A 19,802-nucleotide genomic window follows, 5' to 3' on the forward strand; every position below is an offset into this window, starting at 1 on the left:
AATCGCGGTTATTGTAACAGGATATTTGTTACAACTTGCTAAGGAAGGACTTTACCCTGAAATGGAAAACCTGCGGCCTCTTGATGTGTTTGGTTCGGCCTTCCCACATATTTATATATCTTCATCGTCTACAAATTACACATTCTCAAACAGGGTGTGTTGCAATAAACAAAAATAATTAACACTGATTTTATCTCATCTAATCTTGGTTTACCCTCTTTTGCATTGCGGTGTCGAGGGTTTATTAATCATCTGATCTAATCGGTTTATAGGATAAGGTGGTGAGCCCTACGCCCCAGTGTATCTATGTCAGCAGTGATGTTGAGTTTCAAGGCCGTTTGCCCGTTTAATTCTTGACATTTATGTTATGTTAAAAATGCCGGTTTGCCCGGCCAGTTTTAAACATAAATTTCTTGAAATTTATTAAGTATAAGCTTAGCTGGTGCTCACCCTTCCTATGAGAGCAAAACATGAAACTTTGTTGCATTGCTACGAAAGGAAATACAAAATTCCGATATACCTTGATTTAATTTTATTCTAGATTACGTCATCAAAATCTTTCAGTCAAAGCTGCTCTTTTAAAAGACACATTAAAGAAAGTTTTTGATGTTGTTAACTATCAGGGAGCAAAGCCATCGTAATCTCGCTTCACATTTATGAGGAAACATTAAATATATACGTTTCTTATCACTATAAAGTACGTTGAGTGTCACAGGAAAATTCTAGAAACAGTTTGAGCACTATAAATTACAAATTTGTGAAGCGAACAGAATCAAACTTTTAAATTTTCTAAAGAGGATTTCTGCAGTAATGCTGCAATTTTGGAGCATTTAGTATCAAATGGTTTAGTATCAAATTACTAAATGATAATTTAGTAATTTGATACTAAACCAGGTGATACTAAATCACCTGGTTTAGTATCAAAATACATCCAGCTAAATGTTTGTCTAAAGTCAAAACTAAATCAACATATGAAATGTGGCAGAATATTCAAGCAATTAGGAACAAGTTTATTTTTTAAAAAAGCCTCTTGTTTCCAAACCTATAATTTCATCCGAAAATTTTCTTGAACTGGCAAACGTAGTTTATGAACTGTGTATTAAGAAAACCTTAAAAAACTGTGACGATAATCAATGCCCGTCTTAGACTCATTGACAGGTTTCAATATTTTAAGTAACGTGATCTCACACTAAAACTAGCTTTCCAACCACATCTTGTTTATGTATGTAGTGCATCTGAAAATTTACAAATGGTGCTGGTTTATCTCTGAGAAGACAATATTCTGAACTCTATATTTGACAGTAAGAAAGATTCCATTGAAATATGGAAGAATGCTATCGAGTAACCCAAATTTCATCAACATGCTACACGTGTGCTGTCTGGTTTCGGCACAACCAGCTGTTGTGAATCAACGTTATTACACACGGTTCAAATTAAGACGTGCTTGAGATCACAAATGGAAGACAAACTGAAGCTAAAACCTACAATGATGCAAACAAATATCCACTACTTTTTTGGCTCTACTCGGTTCTCCAAGGTTCCATCCGAAATCACTGGCGCAGTTGGGACATATTTCGCATTAAGAATGGTCATCAATTCCTTTATCTTATGTACATTACTTGCATGCGTCTGTTCCACGCCACGTCGAATTCAACTGCACTCACAGCCCGAAGTGAGCCTAAAGTTTATTAATAAAAAATTTTCCAAATATTTTGTAGGTGTTTCCATTATTTTGAAAACCTCTGTATTTATGGATGGTTAGGATATTTGATTTTGTACGTACGCATTGATTGAATGACATACTGCTTCCAGTGGTAGTTTCGACATTATAGTTTTTTTATCACTAAATGCATCAAGGATCAAAGATTCTTGGGAGATTATTGTTTTTTACTCATTTCCGCAATCTGTGCGTTGTAGAAATAATATAAAATGATTTCAGTAATTAGGATAAGTAGGAAAGGAGCCAGATTCCTTTGCTCAAGAAATCAAACGCGTCGTACTTTTATTCACTTTACATGTCATCCGGAAAGCAGAGTGACGATGGTCTCACACCTGAATGCAAAAATTGTCTACGACCAATCAGGGCTTTCAGGAGCATCAATGCTCAGAACAGGATTCAAACTGAATCCGTTGATTACAGAGTGGAAACACTTCACTGGACGAAGCAGCTTAGTCAAAATATAAAATATAATATTGCGTAATAACACAATATTCAATATGTAAAAGCTACGTTATTACGTGTTCTAATATTATCAGACAAACAATAGTTTATTTAAGTAATTTATTGAACTCTACAATTAAGCAAAAAAAAATTCAAAAACAACTCTTTTTGATTCTATTATGCTGAAGGTGTGTTATGACCGAGCCATTTATAAACATTCCTCTCATTAGCACTTAAAAGAAGGATCATTCACTAATTTCCACTTATTTCTAATATCTGATGGACTGTACTTTTGACCGCTGATCATTCTTTTATAAAAGCAGGGATGGAAATCTTTCTTTATAATACACATTCCTATTTGCGCAATTCTGCTGACTCCAGCTTTTTTAGCGACAATTCCTGTTATGTACACATCTTCCAGATATAAATAAGGTGTATCAAGAGAAGTCTCGAAAAGCGGTTTAACAGCATCTGCAGTAAGGATGTAGCTTGGTCCTGCTGCATAAGTAGGAAAAACGCTTCTATTGTATTGCCCATAAGTTAGATACCATTTGCTATGTATGTTTCGCACCGGAGAACTGTTAACCACCATAAAACCAATAATTGTCTTAGAGACTTTACTTTTCTTCTTCAAAGTGTCCATTAAACTGTTAACATTAATAAACATATCATCATCTACCTTAAGAACAAATTTCACTTTCGGGCAAAACTCGTTCACCCACTTGAGCATTGATACACTTTTAAGGGTTAGGTTTTTGTAAGAGTCGATGAAAGAAGACTGTACAATATCGTGGTACTTATTGTTTTCCGCAACGATTCTTTCTTGTTGTAAAGGTGAATTAGAGTTTCTTCCCAGTAAGAATATCAGTTTGGCACCTCTGGTTCTGGCATAACCACCCCAAGTCTCGCGGATCGCATTCCTTTCGTCGAAATGTAATGCAGCTGTAATAACTACGATAAGCAAGTCAACGTTTTCTCCTTTATTTTCACACAAATTAGGATGATTGAGAGTGAAATTATATGGATGTGGATTAGCGTGTTCTGCGAGTTTATTTGATGAAGTCTCTATATGCTTAGTTTCTTTTAAACGGCGATGAGGTTGATCCGAATCATTTCTTTGTTCACGTTTTGCAGTATCAGTATAAAAGTCAAATTGAATTTAGAGTGAATCCGTCTTCCACTAAGTGGATAGCTTCCTTATCCGTATTGTCAGGATAAATTGTACTGGGATCCAGTTGATGTCGACCTGAAAGTTCATTTGATGGTAGCGTTTGATCTAGGAATGAACGCGCTTTTACGATTCTCTGGTGACGTTTAAAAGACTCAGTGCCGTAGTAAAACAAGGCTATTGAAGAAATGCTACATGTAGCAGTTATCAAAAGAACAGCACGAAAGCTGTGTGTATTTCTGCATATCTTGAGGGCAACCATTAGAAAACACCTGAAAAAAATAGACTTTTTTTTATTTTTCTCCATCTATTTCATAATATCTGAATTATTTTCAGGTTAGATATTATAGTAATGAAATGGTTATAATAACTGAACCATAAAGATTGATATTCGTAATCATTTTTAAATCTTGATTTTTTTTTATTTATTCTAATCGTTATTCTAATTTACATAAAAAAACCTTTCATTTTAGTGATATGTACTACAGATATGGTTTGATTGGTTCAGTTTTGAAATTAAAATGGTTCACTTTAAACGTCTTGGCAAATCTCAATAATATTTTGGTTGTCAAAATTCATTATACGTTATTTCGAAGGCAGAGTGCATGTTATGTCATTTATGACATTCTAATATAATTATCACATTTTGAAATGTTTTTCTAATAAAATAAAATTTTACCAAGAAAAAGATTTCTTTAATGAGTCTTGAACTCAGTTAACGAATTCTAAACGAATAAGCTCCGGGGCCCAATATGAGGCTATTGCTAGATTGTTGTAATATTTTTGTTTAATTTCATTTATTTACTTATTCTGGTGGAGTTTGTTTAGACCCTTTCCCTTTAATACATATTAATCTATTTATCCACTCTGATGCTAATTTAATACTCTGATGTGAATAACTTTTGTCTAGGCTATGTACCTCTGCACATGCGATCCACTAGTCTAGTGCACAGCAAGTCGACAAATCTTTCCTTTCGTTAAGCGTATTCATATTATCACTTTGCAACTGATGGGAATTCTGTGTTTCTGTGGATTCGTTAGCATTTCACCTAAATTTTCTGCTTGCTTTTATATTTCGGTAGCGCGATCTTTTGTTAATGCCGCACCAATCATATGCACATCTCAATAACCTGCCATTGCTGTCTGTTTCGCGCCCTGCTTTCACTTCTCACTAGTTATTCTCTTGAAGGATTGTTCATTACGTATCTCAAGTCTTGTATATTACCGCCAGTAATTTACAGGTAACGTTTACTTGAAATAATGGGAAAGAAAATGACGCTATTTGGGTAGGATGCACTCAAGGGAATCGCTCTCTAGGCCGGAAATAGCAATAGCGAATGGATATTCTTGGTACGTTATGCCCATTTTCAGTTTCTTAGTGAAAACTTTAGTTTCCGAAAATCTCCGCATATATCTCGCATCCCGAGTTTTTAGCCTTAATTCGGAAAAAAAAAGAGCGAGCTATATCCGAGTAAATACGGTTGTAGGCCTACATAAACACAAGAATATTACAGTTTTCTTTGTGCTTCTCACAATCACGAGCTCTGATAAACAACTGCTAATCTGCTGTTCTATTGTTGGTTACTGATTGTTGCTGACAGTGTTGCCAACCAGAAAATACAAAATATCGCCACGAGTCTGACAAAAATTCCGCTACACTAGGCTGCAATAATGTTTGCTTGTCAATCGCTGCAAGATAACGCATTGCAGGAAGCTCCAGACCTCCCTGTCCCTTTCATCAGGCGTTCGTAATTAGGCGATTGTTGATATTGACTTTATTATTTTAAAAGTCTTTATGACTTTATGCATTCAAAACTGTAAACAATTGTTGAATAATAACACAATAATGTTGGCATAATTACGATAAAGGGAGAAACGTTACAAAACAGAAAAATGTTCCGGGGCCCAGCCCAGTACATAAAAAGGTTCGGAGACCGGTTCCTGAACTGCCCCGGCTGAATTTAACCACTTCTTGAACTGGAACTGCTATGTGGATCGCAGTTTAAATTGTTAATACATTAATTTTCGTTTTCCGATTTTTTGTTCTTTTCGCTGGAATCATCACAATATCATATATAAAGCTTTGATATTTAAAGAATTTTGGACAGGTAGCAGTAATTGGATAAAAATCTGAAAGAATACAAGGTCATTTATGACAATCTGGCCAATTTTTGGCATAAAAGTTTTTAATCTACTTGTATTGAAACTCCGATTAAATCAGGCTACATGCTGAATGAAAAACCTGGAAACTGTGATCAACTTAGAAGAATATTATCTTTGGTCCCATGGTATCAGTTACTGAATGGAAAAAATGTCAGCAATGCATGGGAATCTTTGAAAAAGTGCTTGAATAAGACGGTATCTGAATGTATCCCTAGTGTTCGAAGAGTAAATAGGTTGGGTGCGATATGGATGTGCAGCCTTATTTAGCTAGATATCCACAAGAAGAAGATGACGTGGAAAGAGTATCGTGAGAATAAGAGTGAGAGGAGTTATGAAATATATAAAGCTCAGGCCAGAAAAGTAACGAGTATTGTGAGGAAAGCTAAAACAGAGTATGAAAACAAATTGGCCATGCAAGCTAAAGGTAATCCAAAAGAATTTTATCGTTATGCCGCAAGCAAAAGAAAGAATGAATGTGGAAGAATAAATTTATTGAATGCAGATAGTACACGAGTGTCCGCAGCTAAGGAGATTGTTCAGTTAATGAGTGCTCACTTTGCTAAGATATATCAACCAGGTGTATGTAGTATGGTGCACAATGCTACTGCTACGTTGCATGAAGAGTTAGAGGTTCGTGTAAATAAGGTTGAAGAGCTTTTGCAAAACCTGGATAAGAATTTGTCAATAGAGAGAGATGGAATATCTGCCCGTTGGTTAAAGGAATGTTCTGTTGAAATGGCTAGGCCTTTCACACATTTGTATAACTTAAGTCTCAGCTCAGGAATGGAAGGAAGGAATGTAACATAGTTCCATTGCACAAGGGTGGTGCAAAAAGATGTGTCTAACTACCGACCTATTGGTATCTCTGGTGTGGTAGTGAAGATTTTAGAGACGTTGGTAAAAACTCGCATATAGAAATTGGTAGACAATCATTCTATACTCTGCAGGGGAACAGCATGGGTTTACTAAAGGCAGGTCATATTTTAGCAATTTGCTCATATTTTATAACAATGTTACGGCCGAGTTGGATAAATGAAATGGATACACTATGATAATGTTGGAATTTTCTAAGGCATTTCATAGGATACTACACGATAGGTTGTTGCGTAAACTAGAGAATATGGGATTGGAACATAATCCATTGACTTGGATCAGGGGATGGTTAACAGACAGATATCAAAAAGTGGTATGAAGTAGGTGTGAATCTACCAGATTTAAGGTAACCAGTGGTGTACCTCAGGGTTCAGTCCTTGTGCCACTATTGTTCAATCTATACATTGATGACTTCAAGCAGGGTCTATTATCAGATTTGCAATTGTTTGCTGATGATGCGAAGATAGGCAGGGCAATCAGGGATTCTACTGACAGCAATTACAAAATGGTTTGAATAGACTGGAAATCTGGGCAAACGAAAATGGCTCTCAGTTTATTGTTAGTAAGTGTAAAGTTATGCACTTTGTCGTGATTACAGATCCAGCGGCATATTATATTAGCGGGGTTATGCTACGAGAAACTGAAGAAGCGAGGGATCTTGGTGTATTGGTGGATAAGAATTTAAAGTTCAAAGGTCACATAGAGAAAGTTGCAAATACAACGCAGAGGTTAATTTCTATGCTGAAGCGAACTTTGACATGTAAGGATAAGGAAGTAATTTTGCCTCGTTATAAGACTTTGATAAGACCACACTTGGATTACTGTGCGCAGATTTGGTCTCCCGGATTTCAAGGGGATAAAGAAGCTGCGGAAAGGGTGCAAGGAAGAGTTACAAAGATTATATCCGGATTATTAGATTATGAGGACAGATTGCGAATATGTGGATTACAGACTCTGGCTAACAGTAAACAGAGGGGTGATATGACAGAGGTCTATAAACTTTTGAATGGATGTTATAGCATTTTAAATGATGAAATTTTTCGTTATATGGAAGGCGGGGGGAACACGGGGGCATCCATGGAAGTTAAGTTTGTTCGCAGTCAAGAAAGGGGTAAGAGCTACGTTTTTCTCTCAGAGAGCGGTGATTGAGTGCAATAATTTGCCCTTAGGGGTAGTGAGTGCATCTAGTGTAAATAAATTTAAGGGAAGGTATGATAGCTGGATTGGGTAATTTACAGCCTCCAGGGAGTCCTTGACTCCCTGGAGGTCTCAGATAATAATAATAATAATAATTTTGTTTTTCTTTATTTACTACAGAAACAGTCCAATTGAAAAGAAAATTTAAATGATTTCACCAATAAAACAGATTATAAATACGAACTTCGATTTTATTAAATTCTATTTCATCCATCCATGCAGTAAGGAAGATTCCTTGGAATCATCTTCAAATATATTGCAATACAAATTATCTGACTGACCCCAAAACTGAATACAATGGCCATTATCTTGTTTATATCCTAAGCCTCAAACCTAATTCAAGTCCAGGTAGCAAGAGTGAAGATATAATTTATAATAGAATTTCTGCCTTTTAATTTCTTATTTTTCTAATTTTCTACATTTCTCAGTTCTACTCAAAAATTAAAATATCTCTCAAATTTTCGTATCTTTCAAACACCGACTGATTAAGATTAAAATCCATCCACTCAATTCCCGAAATAGTTGCCTACGAATGTGCAAAATAAAACTAATAAACTATCACTCTGCCGTCAAACAAGCCGCAAATCATTCGGTTGGTCAAAATATCTTGCTTACCAGTTATAAAAAATATTTAATTATCTTTTATTTTATTTTAGGATCTCAAATCCTCTATATTTTCTTTAACTTGTTAAACAGTTACATAAAATGAATGGATTATGGCGATTTTACACAACTTGTTTTTAATTTTTTTTCTTCAGCATTCCTTAATACAGCGATGTTAGTTTATATACTGAGGTGGCACTTTTATTTCGTTGATTGGTCTGCACCATATCATTCACCAAATAAACAAAGAAAGCAATGATTTTTTTAACATTATTTTTAAAAAATATCTCCGAAAACAAAGAGTATTACATAAAATTCAATGATTTTATCTCGGATCAGGCAGAACTGGCAATTCGTAACGATATTTGACAGTCACTTTATTTAAACGGAAATGTTTCATTTAATTCTTATATCTCTCCCTGGCACTAAGTAAGTGTGCTTTTTTTTAAAACATTAATGAATTACGAGCATAATATTAACTCCTATCCATTAAAATTATAATAGTAATAAATATTGCCTATACTTATTTATTTATGAAAACGTAATATAGAAATTGGTTGACAATCATTCTATACTCTGCAGGGGAACAGCATGGGTTTACTAAAGGCAGGTCATATTTTAGCAATTTGCTCATATTTTATAACAATGTTACGCCGAGTTGGATAAATGAAATGGATACACTATGATAATGTTGGAATTTTCTAAGGCATTTCATAGGATACCACACGATAGGTTGTTGCGTAAACTAGAGAATATGGTGGAATGGTGAAATGGCGGCAATAAGAAAACTGACGGACTTTGTAAGAGTTCGTCTTTGGGTTTTGTGACAGGATGCCATGTTGCAGCCTGTCTGTTTGATAAATTATGGAGTCAAATGCAAGTGCTACCCGCAGTGAACGACTCACCACACTCACCAAACATGACTTTATTGTGCTACGAAGGATAATATGTAAATATCGGCATTCCTTGGCCGATACATTTTGAATGCGTAGTTCTCGCATCGACAGGAACACAAATCTGGATAAAGACATCCACATTCGAGATACACCGTATTGATTTCTGTGGTAGGACCGCAATACGCAAGTCCTACATTACCCGACCCTACATGCAGGTCGTCTTTACTGAGAACGTGTACATTTGGAAGTGGAAGCTAGGAAATCTCTGTCATGAAACTACGAATCATACTTGGGTGTCCGTTGACTTCTTTTCAAGCAGTGCATTACTTAACGAGTACAATTTTACGTCGGTATTGGAACGACAAACTTAACTGACTTGAAAACAAATTTACACACTACACTCATACACTTTCTGCAACATTTTAAATGATGTATATGTGCAAGTAAAAAAAAAAAAAAAACTTTAGCAGTTAAATAATGGGAGAATAGCAACAGCCTGTTTCCACAACTGCCTATCTGTGATAATAATAAAAAGAAGAATATACACGACGGAAGTGGACTGTATGTAACCAGGGATGAAATTCATTATCGCAAGAAAAAAAATATAGATAATTTTTAGGGAACGATTATATAAGTACAAGGAAGATGTTCTGTGGATAATACCGGTTAGGGTAATACTGTATGAGGTGGATTTTAATTATTCCAATAGAATTATGCCTACTGTGGCGTTATAAACACAGTCTTCGGACTTTTCTGAAGAGGATTATTGTTTACGGTTTGTGTTTTCATGTATATGTGCATGTGGTGTTTTCTCTTTACTTTATGTAAATGATAATGTTTTGTCTTTCGGTTCTATGGACGTTAATATCACTTACATGGTTCTTGGTTTAGTCGATAAGATTTTAATTGCTTCAAAGTGTGTGTAAGATAGATGAGCAGATTATGTCTAATATTTTAAACTAAAAATAATCTTTATTAGTCTGCAACAATAACTAGAAATACTCATTATTACCATCATCTGCAGTGGTTCTAATAGGCATTTACTTATGTTTGAATTATGGTTACGAACTATAATTCTAGGAAAAGGTGGTTAGTCCTATCACTACAAGTATTATTTTTATATAAACTACATGTTTGCTCCTGGCAGATTTGCGGAATGAAAATCGCAAGTTTTCTGGAGGGAAAATCCCTTCAACCTTTGCATGAGACCAGCTGACCTCTAACACATTAATCAACGCGAAATGAAATCATACACATGAGTAACAGTACAGCATATGTACTGCTACTCATGTGTAGCAGTACGTATGCTGCTAAACATGTGACACGTCGAAATATTTGCATTGAAACTAAGTTACAGTTTAACATTTACAGTTAGTGGTATCATATAACATATGATGGCATTGAAAACAAAAACAATTTTCACAATTCACATATTACATTTGCACTAAAGATAGAGTCCGCGCGGTTAGCCTAGTGGCTATGTGCTTCGCAACCCTATGTCTGGGGAAGGAGTGTCCTAGATTCGATTCCCGTCGACGACGCGAGGAGCTTAAGGATCTGCCATAGCCAAGTTAGCCGGTCTCGGGCGTGGACAGCAGGGTTTTCCCCACCAGTTTATCTGGGGGTTTTCATCCCGCAAGCAGGCAAACCGGTCCAGTGAACACACACGGATTACAGTCAGGAATACTGACCCAGTCATAGGTCTGATTCGTCAGCTGTGCCGGAGCCGGGATAAAATTTAGGGGGACTGAGATGGTGCCGTACCTCCCCGTAAATGGGATTCGCTGCCGTGTATCATCATACGATTATTATTATTATTATTACTAAAGATAGATTAAACTTTTGTAAAGACAATGGGATTATTGTTTACTGTTGTTTGTTTGTATTATGTGTACTGTATATATGTTTGTGCGGATGTTTTCCCTCTTGAGTTGAGTAATAACACTGCCTCTAATATTTTTGTATCTTTTATAGAAATATACCATTTAAAAAATAAATTATATCGAATCTGTAAATTTCCTTTCAATTCTGGTCAAATCCAAATCCCAAATGATTTTTTCCACATCACTATTTTTCTAGTAAACATGACCGCGTTTGCAACTGAATGCTGTGCGGCTTAAAACAAATTTACTTACCTGATGATATTTCTCACAGATGAATATGTCCTTTACACCTGGTGACTACGAAGAATGTGAAGTCGTGTATTTACCGGTTCGACTTGATTTCATGAAGAGAAATCTCGCAATTCGAAATTCAGGAATAAAATGAGCTGTGCTCATACCCAGCTGTGAAATTGTAATATTATTTTGAATAGTAGAAATGGCACAATCAATGATGAAACGTCAGCACGCATGACGAAATAATTCTATCTGCTATTTGAATTACATATTCAAATACTAGAATGTCTCTCTCTCTCTCTCTCTCTCACTCATTCACTCACTCTCTCTGTCTCTCTCTCTTTCTCTCTCTCTTTCTGTGTCTGTCTGTCTCTCTTTCTCTCTCTCTCTCTCTTTCTGTGTCTGTCTGTCTCTCTCTCTTTCTGTGTCTGTCTGTCTCTCTCTCTCTCTCTCGCTTTCTGTCTCTCTCTGTGTCCCTCTCTTTTTTTCTCTCTCTCTCTCTTTGTTCTTTCTTTCTTTCTCTCTCTCTCTCTCGCTTTCTCTCTCTCTCTCTCTGTGTGTCCCTCACTTTTTCTCTCTCTCTTTGTTTCTTTCTTTCTCTCTCTCTAAAACAATACATTTCGCCATCATTCAGGAAGATATATATACCCATCATGAATGCACAGGTACATTTATTACTATGAGTTTTAACACTGCAGCTAATGTTTTTGTATCTTTTATAGAAAAATAATATTTAGAATAATAAATTGTAAGGAACCTATAAATTTCATTTACATTCTGGTAAAATCCACCATCCCAGGCAAAGGTCTCAGAAATAGTATCATCTGACACAATATACAGGTGTTCATAAGCTTATATTACGGCTCAATCGGCTGGGAAGAAATATCGAATAGTGTCTGATTTTTCGATAAATTGCCTTCCGGTAAATTGTGGTTGGTTAAATTGTTTTCAGGGAACTCTCCGGATACTCTGTTCATCTATATGCATGACATTAAACCAGCTACCTATCAAAGCCCGCAAGGAGATGTGCTTTGCATTATGGGAGATACTGAGACAAGGAGTGATGAGATCTTGATACACGTTTGCTACGAGTTGCCAAGGGATGTACCATCTTACCTCAGTCCGGAAGATATATTCAGGCGTAAACTTTGTTTGCTTATACTTTGATAAAGGATTAAACTAAATTTATTATGGTCTAACCAAGTGCAAAATAAATTTCCAATAAGGTTGTGAATGTTTGGGAATATGCAAGCATCTTACTCCTGAACTGGATGCCTCGACTATCTCCTATTGATCAACGAAACATACACTGAATCCTCTGATATGTCCACGGAAAAATCCATTGTTGTGATGCACAAACAAGGAAATGTTATTTCCACATCTGTCTTAATCAGTGAAATTAATGACATTATTTTATTATAATAAGTATGACGCGAAATATCTTATGTTAGTGAATCTAATTTCACAGAATCGTCAGACAAGAAAACTAACGAATTTAACTTGCATAAAGAGGGAAGGAATAATACCTGAGATGGTGAATAACGAAGACTTTTGAAACCCCAGATGCAATTCAGAAGGAAAATAGTGTAGGGTGTGAGATGAAAGAACGAAATGACAACGTAATAAGTAATCAAGTTAGAACCGATGAATATAATGAAGAAGTAATGAACGAGGAAGTTTGGAGAAAGGGATGAGTGCATTTATCACCAAAACCACTGGATAACAGCGACGTAAAGTCTTACTTATGTTACTAAATGTAGATGATGTTGCGTGGAACTAGGAAGCTAGTTTGGGTTAAGAGCCAGCTTGGGGTATTTTCTTTTCCGCCTACAGTGTGGGTTCAAAAAGAGCTGCAGCTTGTATGTTTGTGATGCCTTAAAAATAGGAAGATTTTCATCACCTGGTATGATACTTCTAGTATCATACCAGGTGATGTGTTCATTAGAGACGAGAAGCACTGTTCAATCGGCCAACTACGAGTCGTCAGGACATAATGAATAGTATTAGTCATCATTCGTATGGAAAGGCAATAATACCAGGCAAAATAAGAATTTTTCGGAGATGTATTGAAATATACAACTGAGGAAAACGTAATGGAAAAAGAACTATGTTTGATTATGTTATGCAGGAGATATGGTAGGAGAGGTTTTCACAACCTCCTGATATAGAAATTTCTTTTCTGACACTTAAAAGAAGGATCATGTACTAATGTCCATTTCTTTCTCATTTCTGACGGCTTGTGACCATGGCTGCTGATCATTTTTATAAAGGCATGGCTGGAAATTTTCCTTTGTAATATGCATTCTTATTTGAGCCATTCTACTGATTCCAGCTTTTTCAGCGTCAATTCCCGTTATGTAGGCATCTTAAAGAAACAAATAAGGTGTATCAAGTGAGGTCTCGAAAAGGGATCTAGCAGCATTTGCAGTAAAGATATAGATTGGTTTTGCTACTAAAGCAGGAAAAACGCTTATATTTTATTCCTCATAAGTTAGGTACCATTTTCTACTGGGTTTCTGTGTGGAGACAAATTAACTACAAAGTAACCTATTATCGTCCTGGATATATTACTTTTATGTAAAGTCTCCATTAAAAGGTAAACATTAATGAAGATATCATCATCTACCCCTTAAGGATAAATTTCACTTTCGGGCAAAACTCGCTCACCCACTTGAGCATTGATACACTTTTAATGGTCAGGTTTCTCACAGAGTCGATGAAAGAACACTGCACAATATCGTGGAACTTATTCTTTTCTTCGATGATTCTTTCTTGTTGTAGAGATGAATTATAATTTTTCCCAGTAATAATATCATTTTGGCACCTCTAGTTCTGGCATAACCACCCCACGTCTCGCGGATCGCATTCCTTTCGTCGAAATGTAATGCAGCTGTGATAACCACGATAAGCAAATCAACTTTTACTCCTTTGCTTTCACACAAAGTAGGATGATTGAGTGTGAAACTGTAAGGATGTGGATTGACGTGTTCTACAGGTTGACTTGATGAAGTCTGTATGTGTTTAGTGCAATTTAAATGCCAATGTGGATAATTAGTATTATTTCTCGCTTCGCGTTTAGCATGAACGACATTCACAGTGGAATTTAAAGTGAATCCATCCTCTGCTAGGCGGATTGCTTCCTCATCGGTCGTATCGTGACTAATGCTCGTGGCATCCAGTTCATGCTTGAATGAAATTTTATTTGATTGTAGCATTTGGCCAAGGAATAACTGCAATTTTCGGTCAGTTGTCTTCTGGTTATGTTTAAACGATTCAGTATAATAATGAAAAAATCTAAATGAAGCAATGCTACACGCAGCAGCTAACATAAGACACACACGAAAATAGTTTGGATTGAGACATACTGAGGATAATCATTATAAAGCATGTGAAAAATACAGAAAGAAATATATTTATTTTACAGGATTATATAATTAATTTCAAAACTGTTAACAGGCTTGATATGATTGTAATAATATGATTATTATACTAATACAACCAGAAAGAGAGATTGATATTCTTTAGCTATTGATAATGTTCTTTATCATAACGATTTACCTTACAACCATTTCTGGCATGTCTATTGCAAATATGGTTCCGATTTTTCTCATTTTAGCATTAAAAATGGAATGATCCAACTGAAAAGACTTGGCAAATTTGAATGGTGATCACAGTTGCCATATTTTATTAAATATGTTTTTTTTCCTTCTTTGTTTTCATTTAGACAATACAAGCTATCCAACTTATTATATAACAAAATACAGGTTGTCCCAAAAATTACTGCGTATTTGGTAAAATGAGGTAAATTTTATAATGCCGGAATGACGTATTCATATGCATATTTTACATACGAAATATATTTGATTAAATGGGATCACCGTTGTTTATAAAATTTCATAATAACAGAACTGGATACTGGATATATGCATCAAATAGAGAGATATGCTCGTCGTCGTCCCCCCCCCTCAAAAAAAAAGCATACGCTGACATTGAAACTGTTTGCTGTCTTCGAAGCAGATCAGGAATTAGATGTTAGAAATGTATCCTACAGATTGAATATACTCAGCATAATAAATCACAGAACCAAAAGCATTTAATTCCAAACAACAAAGCTTCTTTCTGTTTTACGCTTACGCGTAATTCATAGGTTTTCTAAACCGCATCCGACAGAATATACTACAGGAATAAGGAATTGATCCTTATTCCCCTACGTCTACTTATATATTGCATTGTACGTTGCTTTGGCCAATTTACCTGTGTTATTAGATGAAAAACTCGAGTCTCCGGATGAAAAAACCTTGCTACCTACGTAGAAATTGTTGAACTCACTTTCAGTTGAAACGTCCATATGGAAGTTCTTCGTGTCCTTAAGGAGTTCTAATTAAGATGTTTCCAAGCAAAAGGTATTGTCGACAAAGGCTCTCAGAAAGCCTCACCACATTCAAAAGCTGCAACACCCGCAAAAAGAAGATTGTCTAAGATGATAAACAGTACATGCAGATATTGTTGATCGATTCCAGAATAACAATTTAGTATATCACGTTTTGTTCAATGATTAGGCGAATTTAGGCAACTTTTAGGCGACTTTCTTTCTAGGCGACCTTAGCCAAAAAAGTAGCATACTGTAACTATCGCAACTGGTGGAGTGAGACAAACCAGCTGAGTTCACTGAATGAGAAAGAGACTCTCCTAAAGTAAATGGAGATCGTAGAATGATAATTCCAAGGTACGCCTAAAAGAGTAGTTATTGTTGTTGAGGTTACAGTGGCAGTAACTGTAGGTTTTCAATATTTTTTTAAAATGACGTTTCTTCAAGATATCGATTCTAAAATCTTTCAGCAAGATGAAGCACCATGCTGTTATGCCAGAATCGCTTAGGAATATCTAATCAATCAGCAGTCATTTTCGGACTCGAGAAGTGTGCTTGATGGACTTTGATTTTAAGTAGGATGATTTCCATATTCAATCTCATCAGAAGTTTCATTAACTCTGAGTTTCACAAACGAATTCATCTACAAGATTTTTTGCATCGCATTAGGGAGGCTATTTAGAAACTAACACCTACAATGCTTAGAAAAAGGTTCCCTAATGCATATGACTCATTTGTGATATGCTGAGAGTTTGATGGGGGCACATAGCACATATGGAAAATAATAAAAGTTTTGTACCATACGCGATTTAATAGATTATTTTGTATAAAATACAGTAATATACTGAAGTGCCATTTAATTAGAGATAGCTACCTAGTAACGCGATGCCCCCCCCCCACCATCTGGCCCTGATAACGGCAAGGACACACGAGGCAAGGGCTCCGCAAGATTGCGAAAATATTTTACAAGTGTGGCAACCGATGCATCCTCCAGAGCTGTCCGTAATTCGTTCAGTTCGGTGATGATGAGACACGGGCCGGAACATTCTGCTCGACGGTATCTCAAATATTTTCCTTGAGATTTAAATAAATCTATTAAGTGGCCACTTCATTATTTTGAACTCAACAGAATGCTTCTGGAACCAAGCAGTAGCCTGCATGGACATGTGAGGAGAACAGTTGTCATGCTGGTAGGCGCCATCTCATTGGGATGCATGATGAACATAATTGGGTGTAAATGGTCGGCCATGAGTTCTACGTACCGGGATGCATTGAGAGTCGTTGGTAGATATATCAAAGATCCCAAACATGTCCAACTGAAGAGAATCCAGGCCATCACTGAGCCACCACCAGCTTGTACAGTTCCGATCTGATATGCACAATCGATGGCTTCATGGAGTTGCCGTCATACCTCAGTCTTCCAACGGCGCTATGAAGTTTAAATTGCGATCATCACTCCTGGCTACGTGTCACTATTTCATATCCACCGCCAGTAACAAGAGTTGATACCTAACATAGCCTAACCTAGCAATTATCCCCAAACATTTTGAAAAAGTAACACACATTAGACCACAGAAGTACTGAACAACAAAAGCAGAAGAAATAACAGAAATATGACTTCATTTCAAAAAACCAATTCGGATTCCCAAAAAGCACTATAACATTTTAGAAGATAGCCCCAACGTCATAGAAAAGGCTATCAATAAAATCAATATGCTATCTTTATATTTCTTGACTTAACCAAGGCTTTTGACGCATTTGACCATGACATACTGCTGACCAACTATATGCATTTGGAGTAAGGGGTTCATATCTGGTTAAGGACCATTTCTCAAGCAGACCACACCTAACAAAAATGAGTGCAAAGCATGCTATGTTTATGCATATAAATCACGGTGTTATCTCTATATTAAAAATATATTATTATTAAATCACCATTTTATCAACTACTCGGTTCAATATTTCGTGTAAATGAATTACGCGAAAAAATGTATTATAAATTTGGTACAAATTAAATAGCAATATCGTTTTGGAAAAAGGTACAAATTTTCAAAGGATCTGATTAAGTAATTAAGTACAGTGCATACTGAAAACTACGCAGAGAGATATTTCAGTATGGAATATGTCCCCTGCGAACTGCGATGCAACTCTTTAACGATGTACCATAAATAGCACCAAGTGAGTCAGACGTTATTGAAGAAAACTGGCCCACTCGTCCTTCAGAGCAACTATAAGGCCTTGTTTTTTTCTGTAGGGGGAATTTCAAGCAGAATGCGTCTCTCTATTGCGTCACAAACGTATTTTATTGAATTGAGAACTGGAAAACGTGCTATCCTCCCGATTCGATTAATAGTTTCGGCCTCCAAGAGAATCTGCGCTGCTTGTGTATATGTGGCGTGTCATCGTCATCCATAAAAATTATTCGCCTTCAGCATCCCACAACAATCGAACATTACGTTGAAGAATAGTTGGAATATTGTTCACCAGTCATAGTCCCTCTTTCCAGCAGATGTACCTCGGTGCTTCCATTAAGCATAATGCCTCCCCACACTATGGCCCCCCACCGCCGTATCTATCACTTTTAAGAACATTCTAGTGATGGTATGCAGTACCATTTCCACTTCAGATCAAGTGTCGTCTAAAATCGGAAGAAAGACTAAAATGACTTTCATTAGTAAAGAGTACATTAGCCCATTTGTGTCTTGTCCAATTTTTACGTACAACACCACTGAAAACGTGTTCAACGATAAGATGTGGAAAGGGATGCAGTCTTCAGGCCTTCAGCCGAACGAATAGGCCTGCTTGTAGCAGACGACTTTTCAGAGTTTATCGAGATATCCGCGTACCTCTGCTTGAATATCGCTGACATGCAAGCTGACCTTGCATGTCAGCGATATTTTACTAATAGTAAATAACACTAAAATGCAAAACTAATCGTATCAAACCCAATAATCAAGCACCCTACACCACTGACAATGTGCATTTTCACATACCATTGCATTACCCATAGTAGCTGCCACTGCTCCAAAATCACACCCTTAACATCGCATGCTGAATACCTTGGTCTACACAAAGACAGCCACCTTAAATGAACTGAATATAGAATACTCTCATAACAAAGTACGCATTATTGCTGCAAAACTCTTCCAAGCAAAAGATGCCAACCAACGTAAAATAAATAAAACAAACGTAGCCGCACCCTACACCACTGACAATACGCATTTTCACTTATCATTGCATTACCAATTACCCATTATATTACCCATTGCATTACCCACAAACCTTTACTCTAAGGGCTTACCTGTATGGCCGTGAGAGGGCTTCTCACACTATTCAACAACTTGTCAAACAATATCGAATATCTAAACAGCATAAAATATTAAAAAGATCTGTGAAAATTGTATCAACACACCTAGCAGTACTGAAAAGTTGATATACAGGGTGTTCGGGATAAATTTGACAGTTTCGTAAGGAAAAAGAAAATCTTCTTTGTATCTATTAAATTTAATGAATTGACAAAAAAACATTACAGGCAGAGTTAATTACAATACTATCAACAAGATTTACTCAAAATAACCACCATTAGCATCGATCACAGCTTCAATTCTGCTTCGGAACCTCGAACAAGCTGATGCTACAGTCTCCCTGGGAAGGGCCGCAAAAACTGTTTTAATTTTATCCATTAACTGGGCTTTTGTATTACTGGAAGTGCGATTGGTGTCTTTTTCAACTGCGCCCCATACAAAATAATCCATGGGGTTAAGGTCTGGGGAGTTTGGAGGCCAAACATTTGGACTGGTGAAGTCGTAGAAATTTTCAGACAACCATTTTTGACTTTTCCCAGAGGTGTGGCAAGGGGCCGAATCCTGCTGCCATACATACGGCCTACCATTGGCTACCCTTGTTATCCAGGGCTTGACTACAGTTAGCAACTCCACGAACAAAGCCCGAATTCCAATGCCAGGGTTCTTCAACACCTGTTCCTGCAGATTTGCGAGGAATTCTGCTGTACGAACGCAATCAGATCGTCTGCTAGGGATCTTTCTTCTTGCTACATCCTCGTAGTCACCATTGCAAGTCTCTAGTTCATGCCTGATTGTTTTTACTGTATTCAGGGAGCATTGGGCAGCAGTCGTAATATCCTTATTTTGATGGCGGGCACGAATCATCATGATACAAGTTATTCTCTTCCATGATTCAGGTGGGTTCCAGCTATCCATCCTTTCTGACATCTTGTATATGAATGAAGAAGGGT

At 36.5% G+C, this 19,802-nt stretch overlaps 1 pseudogene; it reads right to left on the reverse strand.

The window, feature by feature from the left end:
- The window catches only part of LOC150095471 (uncharacterized), a 36,578-nt pseudogene extending 33,687 nt beyond the window's left edge, over positions 1 to 2,891 (reverse strand).
- Between the last annotated feature and the right edge of the window lie 16,911 nt (positions 2,892 to 19,802).

The sequence above is a fragment of the Typopeltis vanoorti genome, chromosome 20, assembly GCF_054136105.1.
Source record: "Typopeltis vanoorti isolate ZY-2024b chromosome 20, IOZ_Tvanoo_1.0, whole genome shotgun sequence".
Classification (NCBI taxonomy): Eukaryota; Metazoa; Arthropoda; class Arachnida; order Uropygi; family Thelyphonidae; genus Typopeltis; species Typopeltis vanoorti.